At 46.7% G+C, this 21705-nt stretch overlaps 1 long non-coding RNA gene across 1 annotated transcript in view; it reads right to left on the bottom strand.

Annotated features, from left to right (window-relative positions):
* Positions 1–11792: 11792 nt before the first annotated feature.
* LOC112840015 (uncharacterized) overlaps positions 11793–21705 on the bottom strand; it is a 31724-nt gene continuing 21811 nt past the window's right edge. Inside the window, exon 3 of the long non-coding RNA XR_012375176.1 lies at positions 11793–12603. This is a non-coding gene — a long non-coding RNA (uncharacterized lncRNA). The remainder of the gene's footprint in view (positions 12604–21705) is intronic.

Below are 21705 nucleotides of genomic sequence, written 5' to 3'. Positions count from 1 at the left end.
GCAGGCTGGAAAAGAAAGGATAATTTAATCAGGCAAGGCTGAGCCCCTGAGGTGTGGTCTTTGAAGAAGATGCCAACCCAAAATGCTGCGGCCTTGGAACTATGGCATCTGATTGAGGCAGCCTTCAAGTCATGTGCAAAATGGCCTCTTAATGGGGGGGGGGGTTCATTTCCCTGCTTTGTCTTCTCCACTCGGGAAGCCAATTCATACACACTCCTTGAGCCAGATGCAGAGTTCTGCACTGAGGCTCTTGTGTTAAGTCGTCAGTGAATGTGATTAGCATCCCATCTGCCGCAACGTCGGAGCTTCCAGAAACTGTGTGACTTAAAAAAAATAGTAAGGTTGGGTTTATGTTTGGCTGAACCCTTTGCTCACTGTGTGGCCTTGGGCCAGTCAGGTGACCTGCTTGTCTCCTGGTAAGTCAAACCAGCTGGGAAATTGAGTAAGAGACAGGGGCCTCACTGGAAAACAGATGCTACAGCGGAGCTGAACATTTTTTTAAAGTAAATAAATTGGGGGCTGGCCCAAGGGGAGGAGGGAGTGGTGAGTTGTTTGAAATATTCAAGAGCAGCTCCAAGCTGCGGAACAGAGAGTGTTTATGAGAACCTCTTTCCAGCATGGTCAGCAGAGGTAGGATCTTGTCTGGTCAACCTGGCTGCCCACTCCGGATACCTCGCACACAACCCCTTGGCACCCTTAGGGTCCCAAGAACCTCTGCAAACACTATTAGATCACAGGGACCTCCCTTCAGACGACTTCACCCTTGAAGTGAAGGTCTCAAGGATCATGTTTGTTAAAATACCATCTCATCGAAGCCGTCCTGGTGCCTTCTGAGGTCGCAAGCCCCCTTCACCCCGACACTCCCTACTCTCCTCCCCGGTGTATTTTTGGCCAGCACCTTCCTTGCTACCCAGCATCTCATGTGGATTACTTCCGTTCTTCCCCCACCCCCATGAGGATGTACGCTCCTCCAAGAAAGCGGCTGCAGTCCATTTCGTTCACGACTGTGTCCCCAGTGCCACACACGATCCCCAAGACTCATCTGTTTTCTCTGGGCTGCAAAGCCAGGAGGATGGAGAGTCACAGTTAAGATACACGGGAAAGCCGCTAGCATGTTTATTGAACAATTTGGTCCAGTCGATCTTTAAGTAAGTGGAGTACATCCTGTCAATGTTCTCAGTGTGACGGGGTAAATGCTCCTGACATCAGAGGAACAGACCTACCAGAGGTCCCGTTGCTCACACGTGAATCGCTGGGACTTTTATAGCCTTGTTGCTACCTCCCTGGTCCCAGGCTCACCAGGCTCCAATCCACTGCCAACCTGCTATCTGCAGGCTTTTCCTAAAATGCAAACCTGACCCCCCACGTGGTTCAGCAACTGTATGATAAACTCCAGCTTCACATAAGGCTCTTCGTGATCGGAGCCCAGTCTACCCTTCATGCCCTCGCTCTTGCCCCTACCTCCACCATACCCTCCCTGCCGGCCACACCCCCCCCCCACCCCTTCCACTTCACTGGACATGCCATGCTCTCCAGGTCTTCAAACATTTTTTCTGCTCTTTCCTGCTTGAAACTCCCTTCTCAAGTGGCCCATGACTGCTGGCTTACCCCGCTGTGCTCCAATACCAGCTCCTCTGTGGATCCCTCCCTGTTTATTGCTCCTCATCCCACCCACCCCCACTCCATACAGGTCCCTCCGGCATCTGGGGAGAAGCCCTAGGACATTGCTGCACTGGATTAGAATCGCTTGGATTTTCTCTTCTCTACTAAATGGTTAAGGTCTCGGGACAGGAATAGAGTCTTATTTATCTGCACGCCAAGCCCGGAACTGGGCAAATGTACAGGCCCTCTGCAGCTATCAAATGAATGAAAAATCAAGTCAGTCTCCTTTCTCAGGTTTAAAGAGTTCCCTGGCTTCCTTCACCTTTATAGATCATCTTAATATACCAAATGGGTAGTGAAAAGCTGCTGCACCACAGAAACACTAGCTCTTCTGCTGTCGGAGTTTCCAGCAGGTGTGATAATTCTGTCATTTTCTAGTTTCCAGATAGAAAGTTAAGATTAGGGGTGTTAAAAGATAAACTGGGGCATATTTAAAAAAAAATTTTAAGAGTTTGTTTAGCAAAAATCAATTCCAATCCTGCAGCATCCAACCAGAAGCGGTTGGGAGCGCTCCCCAAACACGAGCTAGAGAAAAGACATATAAAGCATGGAAACGGGGGCGCATCGGTGGCTCAGTGGGCTGAGCTCCCAGCTCTTGATTTTGGCTCAGGTCATGATCTCAGGGTTGTGGGATCAAGCCCCATGTCAGGCTCCGCATTCAGCGGGGTGTCTGCTTGGGATTCTCTCCCTCTGCCCCTCCCCCTGCTCATGCTCTCTCCTTCTCTCTTTCTCAGATAAATAAATAAAATCTTTAATAAGTAAACTATGGAAACAAAGAAAAGAAAGTATTTGATTGGCTAGAGTTTGAAGCCTAATTGGTTATTTGTGATTAATTGTCCTCAGCGTTTAGATTTCATAACATCGAGGCATTTACGGGCTCAGATTTGGGTGTGCTTATGTAGGCCGCCATGGATTATTTGAGCCACCTGGGTCTCATGACCCTCCTCGTTTAATGTAACAGGAGTCTTGAAGAGCTAAGCCAGGCAGATGCTTACAACCCAGGTGCATTGCTAGGAAGCACGAATGTGTAGGTAACAGAGGAGGGGAGAAGGGGGAGGCAGTGAGGGGAGGACTCAGACCAAGTACCACACAGCCCAGGGGAAACCAAGGCCTGTCGTGGGGTCTGGGTTCAGCCGCTCCCAGCTTCAGGCCTTTCAGAAGTGCCAGAGGGTTCTGGGGCCTCCTGGTGGCTTCTGAAGATTTTCCCAGCAACCCCCAGATAGGGAGAAATAGAAATCTGAGGGTAGTTCCATGCTGGTAGTCCAACTGCATAGTGGGCCCTCCGCTGAGAACTAGCCCCTTTGGGCTTTCGTAGGGCACGACGTAATGCCGAGCCAGGATGTCATGAAGCTCACAAGTATCCACAAGATTCTTCAAGACTCCATTTCCATGCCTGAGAGTGTACATATTGCAACACACTTTTAAGGGCTTGTCTTTGTTTCAAGATAAAAAGCTGCTCAGAAGAAGAAAAAAAATACACACGCACTTTCGAAAATTCATTTTCTTTAAGGTGGGAGGAGAGAACAATCTAGAAACAAATGAGTAAACTTTACTTTTCAAGTGAAATATATCAAAGAAACACTTGCTTTTCCTCCAGTCTTGGGGCTAACACGTTTCCTTCTGACACACAGGGAAGACTCGGCAATGGGAACAGAGACGTGGCTATTCAAAGCCCATCCCTTTCTTCCAGAACTCAAAACTGATTAAAGATGAGGCCAGTTTCCTACAGGGGGAAGCTAATCATGGCAGCGCGTGGATTCAGAAGAGCCCGAGCTGACTCAAAGACAGGCGAGGGGCCTTTGTCTTGCCAGCCTTCCAAACCTTCTCCATTCCTTGCTCCCCAGCCTGCCACCACTCACAGATTATGAAGACACTGTCTCTTCTTGCCTCTCAAACCTGAGGTCCCCCCCCCCCGCCCCACTCCCATGCTGCTCAGGTCTAAGCTTGCTTCTGAAATAATGGATCCAAGTGCCATGTGAGCAGGGACTGTGTGTTTCTTAGTCAACCATGCATTGGCCCCCAGATCCGGGCCAGCACCTGGAACGGAACACGCACTCCAGAAATGTTTGTTGAAGAATAAAAGCTAGGCTGTATGGATTTTCTTTAGGATTCTTGATCACTTTGCTGCATCTTTAGACCATGAGAATGAAGCCCTACACCCCAGTGTGCATTCTTCCAAAATGCCTCTGCAACTGTTGTTTTCCAACGGACTGTGGAAAAGAATAAAACCCAGGAACCAGGGAGAAAGTAAGAGGGAATTTGCTTACATAGCCCCAGGCTCAGCAAACCCACTGGTGCAGTTGGAACAACTCCAAAAATGCACGTCCCAGAAGGGATTACTATGACCTTAGTCATTCTCTTTATACAAAGTGGCAGTTTTGCTTGGGCTGGTCTTGACTCATTGATCTACCCAACAGATGATATCTCTTATTTAAAAAACAATCCGTGTTTTCAAACTTCCTTTATCTATTCCACCTCCTTCTTTTTTTTCTGTTTTTGTTCTGTTGTTGTTGTTGTTTTAAAGATGTTTATTTATTTATTGAGAGCGAGAATGACAGAGAGAGAGCATGAGAGGGAAGAAGGTCAGAGGGAGAAGCAGACTCCCCGCTGAGCAGGGAGCCCAATGCGGGACTCGATCCCGGGACCCCAGGATCATGACCTGAGCCGAAGGCAGTCGCCCAACCAACTGAGCCACCCAGGCACCACCTCCTTCTTTTTTAAAGACCTTAATTAATTTAGACCAAGGTTTTCAATATTCTCCAGTCTTCTATAGGTGCCATCATCAAATCCCTTCAAAGGTCTTCGTCTTAGGGCTGCCGTAACAAAGTACCACAGATTGGGTAGCTTAAACAACAGACATTGATTTCCTACGGTTCTGGAAGCTGGAAGTCTGAATTCAAGGTGTCCGCATGGTTGGTTCCTCCCCTGATGTGTAGATGGCCACCTTCCCTGTTGCTGCATAGTACCTGCCTTCTGTGCATCTGTCTCTGGGTCCAAATTTCCCATTTGCATAAGAACGCCAGTCATATGGCATGAGGGTCCCCCCTGAAGACCTTATCTTCATGTGATTGCCTCTGTAAAGACCTTATCTCCAAATGAGATCACATTCAGAGGTACTAAGGGTGAGGATGCCAACATATTTGGGGGCGACATGATTTAACCTGTAACAGTCTTTCCGTATGATTTGAAACACCCAGGTTGAGAATTAGATGGGCAGCACAGAGAAGCTGTTTTTTTTTAAATCCCCACAATGCTGAAAATTAACTTATTGTACAGATCACCAACGTCTTCCTCTCCAACTCCCAAACTAAAAAATAACACATACATACATACTACATCCCTAAATCCTAACTGCCCTGTATTTTTTTTATTTCTTTTTAAGATTGTATTTATTTATTTGAGAGAGAGCGCGTGATGGCAGGAAGAGGGAGAGAGAATCTGAAGCAGACTCCACGCTGAGCGCAGAGCCCAACGCGGGGCTCGATCCCTCAACCCTGAGATCACGACCTGAGCCAAAATCAAGAGTCAGATACTTAGGCAACAGAGCGACCCAGGTGCCCCCTTAACTGCCCTTTAAAGCAACCCAAGCTTGCCTGCTGAACTTCCCCATTCCTGACGGATCAATAACCCTTTCTCTTTGCTTCTATGTTATTACACCCAGTTTCTCTACATTAGGCCTATCAGCTTAAAGTAAACCAGTGGGCTTGACTATTATTAGGTAAATCCAAGCAAAGACGTGTGCTTTCCTGACCGAGGTCAGTAAATTAGGCATGAATTGCAGTATGCAGCCCATGAAGCCAGAAAAAAAAAAAGCAGGCCCACCCCCAAGAGTTCACACAGAGAGTAGCCAACACATCACATCTGGGCTGAGAGGCAAGAGCCAAGCTGAGGGGGTGAACTGAGTTCAGTGGTCATAGAAAGGCACTGACAAATGACATGCAGCATTCCAAGATCAAAGTCAAGCTCAACCTTCACTTGGAGAGAGGTTTGAAGAGTTGCTGTGGAGACCTCCAACTCCATCCTGCTAGACGGAGTTCTGCCATCTTGGGCTAGTTGAAAAGACCATTGGGATGTGCCAAATATTTCTCAGATGTCCTTCTGTTTCACCAGTACTTGGCCACTTAGCTGCTGGCCACAACAAAATTGCACATTTTCGTTAATATCACAGCCCCAGAGAGGAGGCGTCAGGGGAATAGTAACAATGCTCCTGAATCTCTCAGGCACTCAACAGGGCAACACACACACTGGGGGAGGGTGTGCTGTTCCCATCCATTATGATAGCAAGTAAAAGATAAAAAGCAAGACTGAACCTACTAGTCTAAATATCTTTGCTGAACCCTCAAAGATTGCTCAGAAGATACTTGAAGACATCACAAATGGCTCTTCTTCCAAAATACTAAAGTTTCATAAAAAACTTTAGGACAGCAGGAGAACACATTTCACAGCGTGTACCTTAACAGTATAAAGATTAATAACAGAGGAAAACACTGACCATGGTCTAACACTTTGCAAATGTTATCCTTTGCTCTTCAAAATAGCATTTTGAACTGAGCAGAGCTGGTATTATTAGTATCAAACTGCATTCACCAAAAGGGCTATTTCCTGATCAAAATAATTTCTACAATAGAAGATGCAGACTTCATATGCCTGAAATGTCTCCATTATTCAGAAAATGCTAGATGCTGATTTTTTTATTTTTAAAAATCTGAATGAGAGATTAAACAAAGGAATATGAGCACACAGATTTTCTTGCATAGAGACAATAATAAGAATACTTTGAAATTTCACCAAGTCTTCCCAGAAATTCAAGATTTTCACCTTAGATTGGACCGGCCACCATGAACAAAAGTCTAAATGCGTAAGAGAGAGAATCCGGCGACCTTTTAGAGGGGAGGTAAGATTCTGCAGCGCTTCTAGATGCCTTAAACACAGACATTTTGCTTTGACAAGAGCTGTTTTTCCAGAAGAATTCATTTTTAAAAACTGTCTGGCTTTCAAAATCTGCATTTCTATTTTGAGACTAGGGGGAAGATATTTTTATCAAAATTTTCAGGTGTTTCAATGTGGGTTCAAGTGCAGGTGAAGAATCAGTATAAGGGGGGTTTCTGCTTTCTCTCCTCTAGAAGGAACCACAGGCAGCAATATTTGATGTTGTGTGGGTGTCCTCAGCCCGCTATAAAGGGTCTATCCCCCTTGGCTTATTGACTTACATTATGGAAATATCTATATCTTTGGGCTCTACAGCAGGCTTCTCATTAGAATTATTTACTGCTGCCAAGTCCGCACAGCTTATGTCACCAGGACCCCAATTCAATCACTGAATACAAATAAGCAGGCATCTGCCCAAGGGCCAAAGGGGAAGCTCTCATTCCCATTTGCAGAGTCACAGTCTGAAGTTTTCATGCTCGGCTTTGATTTATGTTTCATGATTCAGGAAAATGGACTGACCTAAGAATCCTTGTCTCATTCAGTTGACCACCAGCGCCAAACGGATTTGGAAGAAAGGGCAATCTATAATGACCACCCTCCTGTATTAAAGAAAAAAAAAGTTCATCCTTCTCTGCATGGGTCAACTCAGGCCCATTCCAGCTATTATTTCCTCATTACTGCCCTGTGCCTAACAGTAACCTTGTAGCTAAACAAAACCAGCAGGGCAATTACATTTCAAACTTCTCTTGGAATCTAGACTCCATGGTAACCCTACACCTCTCGCCACTGACCTCCTAGGGAGGAAATTGGTGTCCTCTGCTTTTGGAGGAAGTGAATTACACCCTAGAGGCCCTGGGTCACAAGCTGACATTCCATTCTGTTTGTGGGCAAAATGGGTTCTTTTTTCATTATTTTGCTATTGACACCAGGAGGCAGTGATTTCATTGACCTAAAAGTGAAGTCACCAGCATTGCCTATTTAAGAGAAAACGATTGTTAAAAATGCACTTGAATTATGGCCTGTAAAGAGATGCCAGGAGTATCGCTGATTGACTACAACTCTTTTTCAGCATGTGGCCTGAATTCCTATTAAAGATTTCATCAAGACGTTTGCCAGGATACACAGAATGTATTGAAACATACATCCTCAGAGAGATTTAAAGAAAATAAAAGTCTTTAACTCCCCAGTGTGAGCAAAATCTTGGAAGGAAAGGGCTTGTCTCTTTAAGCCAGGACTGATGGCATCAGCTTCAGAGGTTTGACTTTTGTTCCTGTATCTGACAATAGCTTTTTCGGAGTGTTGGGCAAGTCACTCTCTCCCCATATTTGTAATCAGATCACAAAAGACACCCAAAAACTATTTCAGCACCCACAAAAAGAAAGTATTTGTGAGGATTTCTTTTTAAAATAAAGGAATTAAGTCACACTGCAAATGGGTACTGGGTTTCTGTTTAGGGTCATGAAAATGATCTGTGATTATGTGTCCGTAACTCTGTGAATGTGCAAAGAAAATGAATTGTGTGATAGTGAATTACAAGTCAATAAAGCTGCGACATTAGCGAAAAGAACTAAGTTGTAATGATGTTGTCGTTATCATACAATTATTTTTAAGAACTAAGCAATTCAAACAACTCTTTACATAATAGGACTACAATTTGGCAAGGAAATATTTGAAAAAATAACTTCAGTTTGACCACCTCAGCAATAAATTTTTTATATTTTCCACTGAGGGGGCACCTGGCTGGTACAGTTGGTGGCGCATGTGACTCTTGATCTTGGGGCTGTAAGTCTGAGCCCCACGTTGGGTGTAGAGACTACTTAAAAACAAAACCTTTAAAAATAATAATTGGGGCGCCTGGGTGGCTTAGTCGTTAAGCGTCTGCCTTCAGCTCAGGTCCTGATCCCAGGGTCCTGGGATCAAGCCCCGCATCGGGCTCCCGGCTCCGCGGGAAGCCTGCTTCTCCCACTCCCACTCCCCCTGCTTGTGTTCCCTCTCTCGCTGTGTCTCTCTCTGTCAAATAAATAAATAAAATCTTTTTAAAAATAAATAAATAATAAAAATAATAATAAAAAATAATTTCCCATTGAAATGAAGAATAAATTTTTGATCTGTACATGGAGGTAACACTATATTGTATTATTGCTATAATTTTATTCAGCCAGGCCTACCTGCTTATTATAATCCTAGTGAAAAACATGACCCTTTTTGTTAATCAGGTCAGTATCTGCCTGTGAGGCCCAGGATAGTGAAGGAACAGCCAGCACCCTTCTTCCGGGGTAAAGGACTCATTGCATATGGTGTATATGTCCCTGCAAGACTTGCAACATGATTTTTAACTGCTACAGCAGATCTGTTATATGTCAGGTGGGACTTTAAGTTGGTCCAACCGTTTGCAAAAGAGAAATAGCAATAGGTATAAAAAAAATCCTAAAAGATATCCATATGCTTGACCCTGTTGTCACATGTGTAGAGATCTATCCCAGTGAAATAATGCAAAGAACAATGACCAAAAATGTGCATCCAGCATCACTTCCAGCAATAGACTTTAGAAAACAACCTAAGAATGTATGTATATATGTAGAAGTATATATTGGGGAAAATCATGAAAATCCACTTTATGGTGTAGTATGCAGCTATGAAAAAGTTTATTATGTTAAAAGAAAAAAGATAAAAAGTAACTGTATATGTACTACAACAGTACATATTTTAAAAATACAGCGTACTGATTTTCAAGGTATACCCACACCTTTGCTACTCCTTCCTTTTAGGGAATGGAGTGTAAGGCCTCTTTCCTGGAGTGTGAGTAGCGCTCAGTGACTTGCTTGTCATGAGCACAACGTGGTAAAGGTGGTGGAACGTAACGCTAAGTCTACCTGCGGTTTCCATGTGGAGTTCAGTCCCCACACTTTCTGCCTCTCATCACTCACTCTGGAGGAAGCCACGCCAAAAGGCTGCCCTGCAGAAATAGAAGACACCTGCTATGTGGGGACACCGAGGCAGCCTACAGAGAGGCCCACATGGTGAGAGACAGAGGCCAGCCAACAACCACATGCCTAAGCTCAGAAGCAGATCCTTCCCCCATTTGAGCCTTGAAATGGTTGCAGCCCCGGCCAACAGCTTGGCGGTGGCATCAGGAGAGAGGCTGCCCAAGCCCCACCCCCACCCCCCACTAAATCACTCTGGGAGGCTCCTCCAGCAGAAACTCTATGAAAAATTCTTCTTCTGACTTGCACCTAGAGCTCATGTGTCTCTCATGGGAAATGGTTACATGAACTCAAAACCTGTGTCCATCTCCATCTGCCTCCATAGGACTTTATTTTTTCAAAAAATCCTCACATTATGGCAGTTGTCAGTGGCTGTTATTTTAAGCCACTAAATTTAGGACAATCTGTTATGGAGCAATAGATAACTAATACATATAATAGAGGAAAGAATTACAGGAAAATATAGTAAATTGCAAACAGGGGTATTTTAGTCAGATGACAAAACATTTCCCCTCCCTTTGTCTCTGCTTTCAAGTAATCTGTAATTGAAAGTATTCATTCCAGCCTGGTTGTAAAATATTTTAGTTCCTTTATGATACAAACAGCAATTTAACTCCTCCCCAAGCCCTGTGTATCTAAGGGATGTAAACTTCATTATTTTGGAGAGGGGAGGGGGACGGCCGTCCCTTTAAGACGTAGCTGCTCTCGACACAGACACAGATGCATATGCTGTTCCATGCTGTTCCTTTCTACGGATGCTACTGATGGAGCAAAAGCAGCGCAATCAGTGAACTGTTTTTCTTGCCCCTTCTGGAGTTTACATTGATGCAGCTATATTCTGTTATCCAGCACTTCTTTTGACAAATGTTATGCGGATTGGTAAGCTAGCCATTTACTAGCTTTGTAGCCATGTACTAGCTTTACACACGGGTTCCCCGTGTGTAAAATGGTAATAACCGTACTTTTCTCATAGAGTGGTTGCATGAATTAAATGAAATAAAACACGCCAAGCATCTAGTACAGGGCCTGATATGGAATGGCCCCTTGGATGGTGGAGACCGTGGGCTGAGGAATCAGAGCAGACGGCAGGGGAGGGGGGCTGTTCTGTCCTGGCAGGTGCTACCAAACCAGGCTCACTGGGTTTGTAGACACCTCGAACCATAACGCAATGCCTATTTCAGGAATAAGTCTTCTGCTGACTTGCACCTAAAGCCCATTTGTCACTGCTGGAAAATGATTACATGAACTCAAACTTGTCTCCATCTCCATCTGCCTTGATAGGATTTTATTTTTTAGAAAATCCTCAAATTATGGATGTTTATTTTGATCCTATCTAAAAATTGATCTCTGTGCTTAGGAGGGTGCTATTCCAGCTCTCGCTAAGCCAGGAGGCGTGATGGATCAGGTACTCGGGATGCAGTGAAGAAGTAATTGGGTGAGAGGGCCCGCTGGCTGATAGGCCACCGAGGCTAATTATTCTTTAGCACCAAATTGCATTTAATCACAACTTGGACTGTTTCCCTCCAAAGATGGCTGTGTTCATAATAGGGCCTTTAGCCCAATTTGTCCTTCAGGGCAAAGGACATTTTCAGTGTTTAATTGAAGACATACAAAAAAGTATAAGTGTGCAAACGTGGCTAAAACAGAGCATTTTTAAAGAATCAGAAAATGTTACTTTTACTTAAGAAGTCACACATATTTGGGCTACACAGAGTGGTAATAATTATAATCATGATGCCATTACCAGGAAGATGGGCTGCAGTGTCCACTAGGGCCTAGAAAGACAACCAACACACAAAGTAAGGAGAATCTCACCAACTGTGTTTTGGAGAATTGTGCCTTCTGTTCCCCAGAAAATGGACCATCTGAGCCCTGTGAGTGCTGAATTCTGACTCTCCATAATAAGGAAAAAATGAAGATAAATCTAAACTCCTAAACAAAGTAAATATTATCTTTGAAGGTATAAGCATCAAGCTGCTCATTAAGAAAGATAGTATTGATATCACTGGAGTTAATCAATTCATTTCATTGACCAGATAGACCTAGGTCTAAGCAAAGCAGAAGACAAGAGAACATACTGGAAAGAAAAACTGCTTCGGGATTCAGGTAACTCAGGTTCTAGTCCTATTTCTCACACTGACTAAATGTATGATGTTAGTTAATTCTCTTTACCAATTATGCTGGAAAATTGTTAAAGGAGCCCAAAGCTTGGGACCATTACCATTTGCATTGACAGGATTTTATTATTTTAAAAATCCTCAAATTTTGAATGCTATTTTTATCCCTAACTAAAATCAACCCCTGAATTTGGGAGGGTATGATTCCAACTCCTACCTCTCTTCTATCTAACATGTAGAGGGTACACTAGTCCAGAAGGACTTAATTAAGTATAAGATTCAGAATCTCCTGAAAATATTGTCAAATTCTCAAGCCAAATGTTATTCTAGATACCTTGAGTCTAGCACTTCTGGGGCTGGGGCCTTGGCACCTGTTTCTGGAAAACTCTCTCCACAGGGTTCTGAGACACGTTAAGAACCAAAGGCAGGATGAACTCTGGATGTCATCCATTCCCATCATCCTAGGGGTCTAGACCGCCTTGCCCCTTAAAGTTCTTGACAGCTCACTTCCCTTCCTCCAAGATTGGTCCTGGAGCCCTCCTATTAGGAAGAACTTCACCAGGTATAGAGAAGGCCACTCTCTCACAGCAAGGTCAGGCAACTATCTGGTGTTGCCCTGAAAATGTTCAGTCCGAATGAGAACTGGTAGCAGGGAGCATTCTGTCCACATGTGTACATGCGTACATACACAGAGCTGCCAGGAAACATCACTCTGCTCCTCAACACTGTTCTGATGCTCAGTTCCTGGTCAATTAGAAGATCCAATGTCTTGTTCCACTTGTTCCACTGTGAGTAGGGATCTAGGACCAGATGACAGGAGGGCAACATGTGAACAATTCTGGAACATCCAAACAGGGCAGGAGTTATTTCTTTGCACCAGTGATACCAAGCCTGAGCTGCCCCTTCTTATCCTGCAAGGAAAATGACAAGAGAATGATGGTGCCATTTAACCAAGGTAAATCGCTCCCGCTGTGCAAACAAAGACAAGGCATGAAATGTTGAACCAGGGCTCTCTTTGTTAATACCGAACATCTGATACAGAAAGAAACATGAAGGACTAATCAGCAGAGAGAAGCCTGGGACTCTCACACCTCTGTCCATAACACATCAATCTTACCTGTTGTTCCCTGTTGAATGAGTATTAGCCAAGCACCCATCTATGGGAAAGGGACACACACCCTTCCCAAGCAATCAAACTGGGAGAGGTTATTACATTTGAAAATAAAGTGACTCACAGTATTCAGGAACACAAAGAGGCATATGAGCTTGAAGTGCTCTAAAGTGGTCCTGACTACAGCAAACTCCACGGGCACGCGACACAGTCAGTCACTCAGGGTGCCACTCTCAGAAGGCCCCACTGTTGGCTTCATGCTCTGTTGTCACTGTCTTAAAATTATTAATACTTTTTTTTTTTAAGTAGGCTCCATGCCCAGTGTAGAGCCCAACATAGGGCTCGAACCCACGACCCTGAGATCAAGACCTGAGCTGAGATCAAGAGTCAGAGACTCAAGGCACCTGGGTGGCTCAGTCAGTTGAGTATCTGCCTTTGGCTCAGGTCACCATCTTGGGGTCCTGGGATCGAGTCCCATGTGGGGCTCTCTGCTTGAGGGGGGTCGGCTTCTCTCTTTCCCTCCGCCCCTCCCCCAACTAGTGTACGTGCTCTCCCTCTTTCTCTCAAATAAATAAATAAATAAAATCTTTTAAAAACAAAAAAGAGTCGAGGCTCAACAAACTGAGCAACCCAGGCACCCTGAAATCATTAATACTTTTTTTAACATGGGGCCCATATTTTCATTTGCACTGGCCCCCAAAAATTACATAGCTGGTCCCAGTCATGGGAGTTGTTCAGAGGAATAAAACATTAAGGATTTTTTTTTCAGTTTAAGTAATAAAAATTTACTGAGAATTCCTGGGATGGATATTTTTCACTAGATGAGATCTTAGCTCTTAGAATATGCAGCGTAAGCTAGGTTGCCTGTGGAGGGGCTACTTTCACCATTAGCAGTTTGCACGACCAAGATGTGGACTCCAGGCTGACCAAACCCAAAGCCTGCGACCCCAAGGCTGGGAGGTAATGTGACCTCCTGAGACACAGAACGGCCAGCCACCCAGACTTAAGGTCTCCAGCTCTCTCCTAGTGGGAACTGGGTCTGCCAAGGCAGCAAACACCAGCCTTAGAAAATGACTCTGGCTGCCAGAGGGGAACCTGCTAACATTTCTACCCCACCTGGAACTGGGCAAAGAACCACACCACAATCAGACAACAGTTATATTCTTCTCTGCCAGATTAACTCCATTCCACAGCATTGGCCAACATGGCTCTCTCCATAAAGCCCCACAGCCCTTGAGGGCTAACCACGGGAAAACCTGTGAGCACAAAGGTGGTTTGGGTGAAGGCACTGGAGAGCTGGATGGGAATGCAGAGGCCCAGGCTCAGAGTGGAGATGAAGGTGACCAAGTCCGGGCTGATTCCGTTCCTCCTCTCCCCTTAGGAAGCCATCTAAATATGAAACACAAACCTTGAGTCAAATTTATAAGGTCCATTCTGGGGAGAGTGGCAAGAAGAACATCTGATGAACACGAGAACCAGGGCTTCATGAGGAGGCATGGCGGCAGATGCCACACAGCATCGCAAGAGCAAGAATGTGATGGTCACACGCTCCGGGGGAAGGAGAGTTGACATAACACCCCAAGTAGGCAATTCCTAGAAAGAAAGCTGCAGAGCTCACAGCTCCTAGAAGGCGTTCCCCCTCACAGCTAGCCATTTTGGAGGGCTCCATGTCAGGGCTTGGCCCTGGAGCTACTTGCCCAAAAGAATGCCCCATGGCTACTACTGGAAAATGTCCTTGAGGTAACCCAGGGAGTATCCCCTTTCAGTGCATTTGAGCAAGAAGACACTGAAACGTCTTTTGAGACTCCTCCGTAACGTTGCCAGATAAAATATAGGACGCCCAGTCAAATTGGAATTTCAGACACACAATGAATGGTTTTTAGTAGGAGGACGCAGTATTTGGGACATACTTGTAATAAAAAATTACTTGTTACTTATCTGAAATTCAAATTTGAACACATGTCCTACATTTTCATTCGTTACATCTGGCAGTTCTACTCAGGGAAAGCAGCCTACTGTGGCCCTTGACTCTCCTCTCCCCTTGGCCCATCTCGTTGCTCAAGTCAGAGAACAGACTTGGACTCTAGTATGGCAGGATATTAAGCCTCTTGGATCCAGGCAGGAAAGGAATACACACACTTCTCTCCCTATCCCCCATCAGTCATTGCCACACCTCCCCACCCAGGGTCTAGCGCATGCCTACCGCTGAACTGTGACGCTACCCTCCTTGCTTCCCTCCCATGGAAGGGAAGAAACCAGTGCCCAGGGAGGGGCCACTCAACAGCCAAGGCATGACAAGCCACTGGCTACACCATTCATGCTTCTCATCGCTCATTTCTTCAACAATGGCATTAGAGACAAATGGATGGAAAAGACAGACAAAATCCCAGCTCACACAGCTCAAAATCTAGCTAAGGGAAGAGTCAAATGAATAAACAAGACATTTCCTAAAGTGGTGAGAGAGAAAATTAAACAGGTGATGCAACAAAGTGAAGGGGGGTGTGGGGTTGGGTGAGAGCGGAGGCTACTTTAAGCCCTATCGTCAAGGAGGACACCCTGAGGAGGTGGCAGGCTGGAGCCTAAAGAGTCAAATATATACGTGGATCCAAGACAGACTGCTCCAGACAGAGAGGTTCCTAAGTGCAAAGACACCGGGGCAAGAAGAAGCTTAATATGTCCCAGGAAGACTGAAGACCAGCACATCTAAGGAGGGAGCGAGGGAGCATTTACAGATGCAAGCAGAGGCCAGATAAAATGGAGGCTTGGGTCCCCAAGATATCCAAAACAACTATCTTCCTACACCTGAAAGACCAGCTCCCAGAGAACCCTTTACCTACCCCTTTCACAGGACCCCATAAGTAACAACTGTAAGGTTGTTACAGTGCCCATTGCCTCACGGGGAAGGGAAGGGCCAGGCAACATCAAGGCATCTGATTCCATCCTGAGCTGCCATGATCCTCACTCACTGTACCCCAGCCTGCTTCCCGCCAGGCACTCTCCCAGCCCCCTACAGTCTCACCCCATTCCTCCAGCAGTCCTGAAGATGGGTGCTGCTTTCCCATTCTGCAGATAAGAGCACTGAGGCTCAAAGAGGTCGAGCTACAGAGCAAAGCCACCCACCCCTCAAGTAGCAGAGTCAAAGTTCTACAATCCATGCAAGTTTGTAGCTCCTAAGCTCATATTCTTTCTCCCAGGCTACACCACAATCCCTCTGCCCAGCCACAGGCTTTGACCCCACACCCTACAGGTCCCACTGTCCCCGTTAACATTCACTGCTATTGGGTCCCACCACCTCCAGCAATCACCTCCTTCCCCCACCCCCATGCCTGTTCAGGTCCAAGAACCTTAAAGCAATGGAAGGGTTGTTGGAGACAAAACAATGGTTTTCAATCACCTTTGAAACTTACTTTCCTCAACTCTTTCATGACCCAAGGTGGATCATTAATTTCATGCAATTTTAATGATGTGGTTTTTAGCTTTTACCACCTATCAAATGCACCATTTATATGTGAGCCAATTTGCCTTGGTGAAGGATCTTCTCTCTCTCACCAATGATGTCCCCAACCCGAGGATGCTTCCCGAGGGCTGATGGAAGAAACACTCTCAGCCTCCATACGAGCTGCTACCTGACCAGGTGCCGAGAAACTGGAATAAAGTAGGCTACTGGTGGTGATCCGTCCATATAAGGGGTGGGGATGCAGAAACCTCATTCTACGATGTCACTGTGTTCTCATCACAATGGGCCCATTTGCTTGGTGCTTTTGTGTCCTAAAGTTTATCAGCTGCAGTCTGACAGAAAGAGCACAGTTCTCAAATCAGCACACACGGACGCGTGTCCCCACTCTGGCCCGGTGACAACCCTCGAGTCTGTTCCACGCACGGAGCCTTACTTCTCACTGGCCAATAATAATAGTAGCTTCCTTCCCTGGGCCAGTGCACTGAGCTATAGTGGGCTAGACTCCATGTGCCTTATGCCTGAAACTTACGAAAACTCTCCCAGGTGTTATCTGCTATTTTGCCCCCGTTTTAAAGATTAAGAAACTGAGTCTCCAGAAGATGAAGTAACTTGCTGAGGGTCTCCTACTGAAAAGGTAAATGAGCCAAGTTTCAAATCAGGGTCAGTTGGCCAACCAAGTCCAACCCCTTCTCAAATTCATGACCTCCTTTACAGAGCCTTGCAGACACCAGGCTTTGGAGAGAAACAGAGGCACACACAGGGAAGGGGGGAAGAGCTATAGTAAAGGAGCCAGAGGAGGCCTGCGTGGTCCTCTGAGGCCAGATCCCGAGTAGTGGATCCCCATGTATGGGACTAGCCTGCAAGCAGACCCTGCGTACGTGGGGCCCACCCTCCACAGATGGCCTGAGCCGGCCATGCCAGCACCGCCACCAGGCAGACTCCCAGGCCTTTCTATGGCCTTCTTCTGCGAGATCGGCAAACAGGCTTCCCTGAACATGGCCGGGCCCCACAGAGGGTCCCAGGACTCCGTGCAAGGGAGACGGCAGTCAGAACTCCTAACGCGTCCGCTTGGGCTGCAGAAGTCCTGCCAGACCAATAAACTACTCTGTTTCTCGTTGTCTTCATTTAGAATTCATTATGTCTCTCTTTCCATGAAAGATAAACCAAGAGCTGCCCTTCACAGCTGTTTTCTCTGCGGTCATTCTTCTCGCCGCCCAGCTACTCTTTCTTTGGGGATTTGAGCGATGTAATGTTAGTCCTATCAATTTCATTCAGTCCCTCCAAGGTAGTCTACCAGGACTGGGGAGGCAGCCTAGCTGAATGCCCTTAACTGTTTGTGCACTGTGCAAGCCAGAGGGGGCAGGGAAGGAAGGACATAGAGAGCAAGGTTCCAAAGAAGAAGAAAAAAAAAAAATACCTTCTGGCACTGAATCTGTGGAAAGTAGACAAGGAAGAATGAGGATGGCAGCAACTAGGAGTGTGCAAATCAACTTAGAGCAGACCAGGGCCAGTGGGCAGCTTACGGTGGCCCGCTTCCAATGGGACACTCAGCCTTAGAAACACAAAGAGTAGATTCACCCAGCAAATTATTTGCTTGTCAAGAGGGAGTCCACTCTTTTGTATTTTACATAGCTCTATCTGGCCATTTCATTGTACATAGGCTTCGGAGGCCCTATATGCATGACGGAAAGCGTTCCTACACCATGGGTTGGGGGTGGGGAAGATAGACCTGGAGTTCCTGAGAATTGAGTGAAGTGGTCAGCATTTGACAAGCATTAACTCACAGCAACCCTGAAAGGCAGACACACTGATCACCAGTTTTCAAGAGGGTGAACTGGGGCTTCTTGGGGTTTTGCTAACTTGCCAAAGACCATGCAACTGAGAAGTAAAGTGGCTAGGTTTAGAATCTAGGTGAAACTAGTGGTTCTCAAACCAGGGTGACTTTGTTCCCTGGGGAACACCGGCAATGTGTGGAGATACTTTTCATCATCATGGCTGGGGCGCTGCTACCAGTGGCTAGTGGGTGGAGGCCAGGGATGCCGTTAAACATCCTACAATCCACAAGACAGCCCCTGCAACAAGGAATGATCCACCCCACATGCCAATCAGGTCATGGTTGAGAAAACTGGGTCCAACTGACTCAAAGTCCACATAGCCACAAGGATTGTGGGTGCCACTGAAGGAACAACACAAATCATTCAAAATAATTGTCAAAATTGCACATGATGTTTGATAATTTTCATTTCTGATCAGGGCAGCCCTGGTGCCTCCCCTGTTTAATGGGGCACATGGTGAAGAGAATTTCCAAGGCTCCCCAGATGGTTTCCATACATAATTATAATGGTTTGTCTCGTAGAAACCATGCGGACAAATCCTTAGGCAAAGCCTTGAGATTTCATCTCCAAGCTCTTCCCTGGCCTGAATTAAATTTTCTCAACATGTGGCATTTTTTAAATGGTGGGGGGGGGGGACAAACAACCCTCCCTGCATGGAAAATGAAACATTTTCAGGTGTGGCCAAGGAGACCTCACCCAGAACTCTTCAGAAGCCTCTGCGCTTTATCAGCCCTGCAGGCTTGAGTCAGCCTGACGGTTGCCCAGGCTCTCCTTCCTCAGCAGCCCATGCACCCCCGCGCAGGTGTGGAGCTACCGGGGCATGTCTTTCTCTCCTTGGAGGAAACTGCCAACTTAGAGACTAGGAAGAAAAATCACCTGGAAAGAGATTAAGGTTGGAGAGAGGAGTACTCACACAGATGTCTGGAAATAGAAGGGCCTATCCAGTGAGGTAAGCCACACACACCTATGTGATCTAATCCCCTCCACACCTAAAACCCCACAGAGCACTTGTTAAAGTCAAACCCCCATCCTGGCAAAAGGGGGGGCCCTTCTTGATTGGGCTCCATGCAGCCCACCCCAGATCCCCCCATACAGACTGCCTCCCGGCCCCCTGCAGGGCCTTTGGCCATGCTGTGACTCTCTGGAAGGTTCCTTGAACCACCCTGACTCATAGGCCTGGGCCGTCAACATTCTTTCTTCCGTGTTCCTATAGCACTGGGGTTTTCCACGGTCGTAGTGCTGGGTTCAGCTCCCTGCCAGAAGCTTACGTTCCTCGGGCACAGAGCCTTCCCCTTACACATTTCCGTCCCCAGCCCCGGCAGATGGTGGAGCTACTTTAGGAAGATGCCTGAATGAAGAAGGGGCCATGGGGACTTGTCACAACTGGTGACAGATACCAAATACTAACTCGATGACACTTTCATGTCAAGGGGCTTGGGAGTCAAAAAGCTAGGCTCACACCTCAGCTACACCACTTACCTTATGCCTGTGACTTAAACTCTCTAGCCCTCAGTTTCCTTATCTGCAAAATGGTAGATGAAAAGCAATGCTCATCTCGTAGGATTACAGTGAGGATCAATGAGATCATGCATATAAAGCATTTAATCAGCACTAGGCCTGCAGAAAACACTCCATTTCAAAAAGAAAAAAAAAGCCTCCTTTTTAGGGAAAGATGACCCCATGGACAGTAAGAGGCATTTTGCTTTAGTTCCACATCCATGAACAGAGAATTCAACAGACTCACCCAGAACCCCAAAGCCCCCCTCTCCTTCGCCACCCAGGGGAGAGGGGTTTGCAACAGGGTTCGGTGCGCTGCCTGCGGCCGGAGCTTGGCTCTCAGATGCCCTCAGTAACCAGCGGCTGACTGAAGGAAAGAGAAGATCCCACACGTTTTCTAGCAAGGGCAAGCCAAATGTGAGCAACGACTGGGGTAGCTGAGACATGGGCGGGGAGGGGACGGGGGGGGGCGGGAAGCCACAAAAATGGGCATGATCTGTCCCAGAAGAAAGAGAACCTTATGTCCTTCAAAGACATGGCTCATTCCTCGGGTGTCACCAGTTTCCCGTGAAGCAAGCCATTCCATCTCTGTTCAAGGGAATGAGTTGAAGCAAGACTACAAAACGCTGTCTCTGGAGTCAGTCCTACTGTACCCCTTCCCTCTTCCTCCCTCCCCTGTGTCCCAGCCACCCCTGCCTGCCCTGCTCCCTGAGACCACCTTCTCTGGTATCCGCCGGCTTCTCAGGAGTGCTTAGGGGGAGGCAGGGGGATGTAACCAGACCAGGCAGGTGATGCTATCCGCTGCCCCCGGTGACTGGCACTTTGACTAAAAGCCTCCTCCCCCCTCCTCCTGCACTGTGATTGAGTTTCCCCCTCCCGGCCCCCACCCACCCCTCTCCTTAGAGGCGGTGTCTGTGCCAAAGCGCCAGGAGCTCACCGCCCCCCCCCCCCGCGGCCCAGCCTTGCACCTGCAAATGTGAACCAGCCAGCTTGTCTGAATTAGGAAATCTCTCCCAGTTGGGCAGGCAGCCCTGTCAGCCCTGGGCGGGCTTGAGAGAGGGACCAGAGGGACCTGCCTGCGGGCAGTTCTATGTCCTGAATCCCTGGGATTCTGGGGTTCAAATGCCCCGGGAGGAGAGAGAAGCCTTCACACGGACCTCTCCACTAATAGATATCTGGGCCGTGCTAAAGGCAGTCCTCAATGCTGGGATCTGAAGGAAGCAGGAGGCTCAGCGAACACAGAGCAGCCCCAGAAAAATGGTGATGAGGGTGGGGAGGGAGACCAGTGCTCTCAGAGGAGCTGGGGCCCTAAAAGTGTTGCCAAGAACCCCCTACTGCTGATAATCCTCAGGCAAAGGAAGCCTCAGGGAGAGAGGGTTGCCCAGGACAGAAACAAAAAGCAGAAACCTCTGCTTTCAACCTTCCCCCAAAAGGCTAAAGAAGCTGTACCATCAGATACAATGTTTGCTTCTTACCATTTCCCCCAGTCTCCTCATGCCAATGGACTTGTCAGCCAGCCAGTGTGGCCACTTAAAAAATGGCTTAGCCCAAGCTAAATCACTGCTGAGGACGACTTCAGCACAGCCTTGCTTTATTCGCCAAAGGCAGCTCAGCAGCAATCCACCCAAATTTCAACAGAAAACCTCGCCATTTCATAAACCCGATGTCTTCATTTTATTTCCACACAATAATAAATTTAGAACTGACGCTTCCAAGGAGAAAATAAACCACCATTTGTTGAGATCCTGCCGTGTGCTGGCCCATCACATAACACCACCTCATAGAAACCGCACATTGCCTGGGGTGGGGGAGGGGGGATTTCTCTCTCCCCCCATTAACCCCAAAATTTCGTGGCAACCTGGGAATTGCTTTCCTCTCTGCTGCCGACAGCAGGCACTGAGCACCATCAGTTTTACCTCCCAAATAGTTCTTGATTTTATGCCACCCCCCCCGTCTAACTTCTACAACATTTCAAAACACAGCATGATCACCCCCTCCTCCAGGTGGCCCGCAAAGAGGTAGATTCTCCTTTGTGCTCCCTGCCCACAGCTTTGATTGTATTTTCTTTTTATTCTTTCTGTCAAATACTATTTTATTTTATTTTAGTATCTGT

The sequence above is a fragment of the Callorhinus ursinus genome, unplaced genomic scaffold, assembly GCF_003265705.2.
Source record: "Callorhinus ursinus isolate GAN/ISIS: 27379988/994484 unplaced genomic scaffold, GSC_fseal_2.0 scaffold45, whole genome shotgun sequence".
Classification (NCBI taxonomy): Eukaryota; Metazoa; Chordata; class Mammalia; order Carnivora; family Otariidae; genus Callorhinus; species Callorhinus ursinus.
The sequence above is the reverse complement of the archived record's forward strand: the minus strand, read 5'-3'. Positions and strand labels throughout refer to the sequence as shown.